Raw genomic sequence first — 5,364 nt, forward strand, 5'->3', positions numbered from 1 at the left:
TCCAGAAGGCGAGGTCAGTACAGGTGCATCAAAGCTGGGACCGAGAGACTGAAAAACAGCTTCTATCTCAAGGCCATCAGTAGGTTAAACAGCCACCACTAACATTGAGTGGCTGCTGCCAACACACTGACTCAACTCCAGCCACTTTAATAATGGGAATTGATGGGAATTGATGTAAAATATATCACTAGCCACTTTAAACAATGCTACTTAATATAATGTTTACATACCCTACATTATTCATCTCATATGTATATGTATATACTGTACTCTATATCATCTACTGCATCTTTATGTAATACATGTATCACTAGCCACTTTAAACTATGCCACTTTGTTTACATACCCTACATTACTCATCTCATATGTCTATACTGTACTCAATACCATCTACTGCATATTGCCTATGCCACTCTGTACCATCACTCATTCATATATCTTTATGTACATATTCTTTATCCCTTTACACTTGTGTGTATAAGGTAGTGACCATGTGAATGTGACAAATACATTTGATTTGATTTGATATTTGATTTGACACACACACGCACACGCACACACACGCACACACACACACACACACACACACACACACACACACACACACACACACACACACACACACACACACCACCACCCCTCCTTGAGTTAACCGTCAACCCTCCAGGAGGAACCCAGATGACATGAAATGCATGTGGCAGAGGGATTGATAGTAGGGTCAACTAAGGTCATGGGGTGAAAGGTCAAAAGTTGACTGTGGTTTTACTTCCACTTCTGGAAGGGATGGGCATCCCTCAGTACTCAGGGATCATTATTTATGCAATGCCAGAAGAGGTGTGGTATATGGCCAATATACCATGGCTAAGGGCTGTTCTTATGTGCGACACAACGCAGAGTACTTGGACACAGCCCTTAGCAGTGGTATATTGGCCATATACCACAAACCCCCGAGGTGCCTTATTGCTTTTAGAAATTGGTTACCAACGTAATTAGAACAGTAAAAGTTTTTTTTTTTGTCATACTCGTAGTATATGGTCTGATGTAGCACGGCTTTCAGCCAATCAGCATTCAGGGCTCGATCCACCCAGTTTATAAATTCCCAGGAAGTCAAACACTAAACATACAGTGATCATGTATAATAAGGCACGTTGACTTTTCAGGAAAGTCAGAGCTAAGCTTTATATAAGCAGTACTCAGTACGGATTGCTACTGCCAAACAGGAACTGAAAATGCTTCACAACATGTCATGCTATGCCCAATATAGTGCACTACTCTTGTCCAGAGTCCTGTGGGCCCTGGTCAAAAGAAGTACACTATATAGGGAATAGGGTGCAATTTGGGAAACAAACGGAATCTGGTGGTTAGAGTTGGAAACAAACAGAAATCAGAGATCAGAAATCGGTCTGTATAAATACTACCTCACTGGTTGTCTACTCATACAACATCAAATAAAAGCCAACTGGAGATCAGACATCCTGCTGTATAAACACTTAACTACATCACTCAGTGTGTACTCATATAAAAACCCTAGGCCATTATTGCATCGTCAGAAGTGAGTGGGCCTTTCCTCTCTGTTCCTCTTCCAATGACCAGAAGAGCACGGACCAGAGAGTGGGTCAAACTCTCTCTCTCCCTTCAACTATCATGTTCCTCCATATTACAGCATCGAACCACGTGACACACACCAAATCACATCTGACCAAGGTAAAGGAACTAAAGGCGCCAGTGAACATTTTCCCATATTGACCGAGCCACACTGATGTCATCAAGTATAGCCTATGACATCACTCTAATAGTGAGATATAAACATAGAATGACATATTAGAACTTAATAGGATCTCTGTGGTTTAAAAGGCTTGTGATTAACTCATGTAAGGAACACACAGAGAGAGTGGCCGTGGCACCAGTTCCCTCCAACTTTGAATCATGTGACACCCAACAACCAATCACTGACTAGAATAATAGGAGTCACAAAACAAAAAATACTTAATGAGCCATGCTGATGTAATAGGGTACACAATACAGTATGATGTCATTCCAATAGCGTGTTTTAAAGGCCTCTGACTGGTGTGAAAAAGTGGACGGGGCAGACTCTGGCAGCAGAGGATGACGTCGTGGTTCTGTCCCTGTTCCAGCAGCATCGGCCAGTGACGACCACTCACTCTGACTGCTAATGAGGTTGACCTTTTTCCTGGGCAGGGGGCCTGGCTGGGTATCGGGCTGCTCCTGGTACTGCCTGATGGTAATGTATTTGACACATTATGAAAGAGGAATGGGGAGCTTCAAGGGGAGTGAGTAAAGAGGGACAAAGAGGAAGATAGAGAAGAGGGATAGAATGAGAGAAACAGAGAGGGATAGATAACAGAGAGAGTGAGATAGAGAGAGAAACAGAGAGGGATAGATAACATAGAGAGTGAGACAGAGAGAGAAACAGAGAGGGATAGATAACAGAGAGTGAGACAGAGAGAGAAACAGAGAGGGATAGATAACAGAGAGTGAGACAGAGAGAGAAACAGAGAGGGATAGATAACATAGAGAGTGAGACAGAGAGAGAAACAGAGAGGGATAGATAACATAGAGAGTGAGACAGAGAGAGAAACAGAGAGGGATAGATAACATAGAGAGTGAGACAGAGAGAGAAACAGAGAGGGATAGATAACAGAGAGTGAGATAGAGAGATGTGATTGGATGTTGAGGGACTGTCATGAGGGGAGGACGGTGAAGAAGTAGATAAACATTGAAGGGATTGAGAGACAGCACAGAAGAGTGAGATTATGATTTTACTGGACGAAGCCATGTTATTCTCTGCAGGACTAAGGGAAAATGAATTTGCACTCACCGCTCGTTCCATAGATCACACTTTTGGAATAACCTTCACAAAAAACACACATGTCAAAATGAAATGTTTTATACAAATGATGCTTTTCTCGAGTTAGAGATCTTTGGGCAAATGTTATTGTTTATCTTTCTCCTGAATTCATTAGGAAATCTTTTCATTGATTTACAAGAGTTGAAGAGCTATCATTCTACTTACTTGACCTGCGGATGGCAACACACACACGCACGCAAACGCACGCGCAGACACACACACACACACCACTGGCCAAGGTAGCATTTCACCTCCTGGCAGTCGCAGTGTCCGGCGGGACAGTGAGGAGATTATGATTGAATGTGAAAAGTGATCTGTTCTGGGGTGGGTGGCTTTCTAATAAAACAAGCCTTTCACTGCTCACTGTGTGTGTGTGTGTGTGTGTGTGTGTGTGTGTGTGTGTGTGTGTGTGTGTGTGTGTGTGTGTGTGTGTGTGTGTGTGTGTGTGTGTGTGTGTGTGTGTGTGTGTGTGTGTGTGTGTGTGTGTGTGTGTGTGTGTGTGATATCCCTGAGAAGACCAGCTTCCATTCCTGCAGGGAAGGGAGACACACTGTTCAGGGTGGAGTACAGGCCAGGGTAACCAACGTAGTGCTGTAGGTCACAAGTAGAAGCTTATTGGAGGTTAAGAATCCAAAATGAATCCAAAATAATGAAGGGAATCTCTAATGATCACAACCTACGTCACCATGAAATCACAATGACTGGGTGACTGTACCTATGGTACAGGTACAAGATATAGAGATACAGGACAGTTTGAATCTGAATGACAGTCAGGTCAAATGGGGGACTTCTGCATGCCTCTGATTTAGGAAGGGGTTCATTAGGGCACACACTGGAAAATATTTAGACATGTTTTGCAATGGAAAAAGAAGTCCAGTTAGTCCTTCCCTGTTTCGGCCCATTTTCTTCCATTCGGTGGCTTGTGAACATGTCCCAGGTCTGGGTTTTGAGACAGGACCGTGGGGGGAAGGGGGAAACACTCACGCCTGACCGTGGGGGGAAGGGGGCACGCCTGCCCGTGGGGGGAAGGGGGAAACACTGCCCGTTTGGAGAATCGGATTCGTTGGCACCTGCAGTGGGCAAGGACCAGCCCCAGACAGACCCTACAGGCAGGATATTTGTGGTGCAACTCACATGCCAAAATATCACTGACGCAACCGGGAGAAAGTCAACCAACGGACCACCTATTATGTCTGCAGTGTGGTGCGGAGACAGCCTGGTGAGAGAGAGGACGGGCCTGTGGTTTACAGAATGGTCCAAACGGACCAGAATAAGATCATCAATGTGATAGATTATTGACCATTGGTTTGACAGCTGCATTGCACGTTCTGTTAGAGAATTAAGTGATTCTCTGAGACCAGTGTTCGCATTTCAACCTTGTCAAAAATCCAGGAGAGAGAGAGAGGGACATTTATTTTCCTAGTCCCTTCCCGTTTCTCCTTCCTTCTCTCGTTCCTCCCTCCACTCTGTCCTTCTCCTTCTTTCCCTCATTCCTCCCTCCACTCAGTCCTTCTCCTTCCTTCCCTCATTCCTCCCTCCACTCAGTCCTTCTCCTTCCTTCTCTCATTCCTCCCTACACTCAGTCCTTCTCCTTCTTTCCCTCATTCCTCCCTCCACTCAGTCCTTCTCCTTCCTTCTCTCATTCCTCGATTCCCGTTTCTCCTTCCTTCTCTCATTCCTCCCTCCACTCAGTCCTTCTCCTTCCTTCCCTCATTCCTCCCTCCACTCAGTCCTTCTCCTTCCTTCTCTCATTCCTCCCTCCACTCAGTCCTTCTCTCCCTTCCCTCATTCCTCCCTCCACTCAGTCCTTCTCCTTCTTTCCCTCATTCCTCGATTCCCGTTTCTCCTTCCTTCTCTCATTCCTCCCTCCACTCAGTCCTTCTCCTTCCTTCCCTCATTCCTCCCTCCACTCAGTCCTTCTCCTTCCTTCTCTCATTCCTCCCTCCACTCAGTCCTTCTCTCCCTTCCCTCATTCCTCCCTCCACTCAGTCCTTCTCCTTCCTTCTCTCATTCCTCCCTCCACTCAGTCCTTCTCCTTCCTTCTCTCATTCCTCCCTCCCCTCAGTCCTTCTCCTTCCTTCCCTCATTCCTCCCTCCCCTCTGTCCTTCTCCTTCCTTCTCTCATTCCTCCCTTCCCTCAGTCCTTCTCATTCCTTCTGTCATTCCTCCCTCCACTCAGTCCTTCTCTTTCCTTCCCTCATTCCTCCCTCCACCCTGTGTGTGAAAACAGAGTGTTTCCCCCCAGGATAGGACTAATCCTATAGTAGATGGGGTGAGGGTACCACATGCTGCAGATGTCTCAGCTTCTTTCAGCTGCAGCCTACCATGTTTAGTCTTGCCTCGTCAGCACTTCTTGAACCAGGTCCAGAAAAGCTTTTAATCTCCCATAATTCTGTGCTTCCTTTGCATCCTGGAGCAGCTCTCTGCCCAACTGGAGCTAGCAAGGACGCTCCCCCACACCGTGATAGAAAGCAAAGCAAAAATGATACCATTTG

Source organism: Oncorhynchus mykiss, chromosome 13, assembly GCF_013265735.2.
Source record: "Oncorhynchus mykiss isolate Arlee chromosome 13, USDA_OmykA_1.1, whole genome shotgun sequence".
In the NCBI taxonomy this organism is placed as follows: domain Eukaryota; kingdom Metazoa; phylum Chordata; class Actinopteri; order Salmoniformes; family Salmonidae; genus Oncorhynchus; species Oncorhynchus mykiss.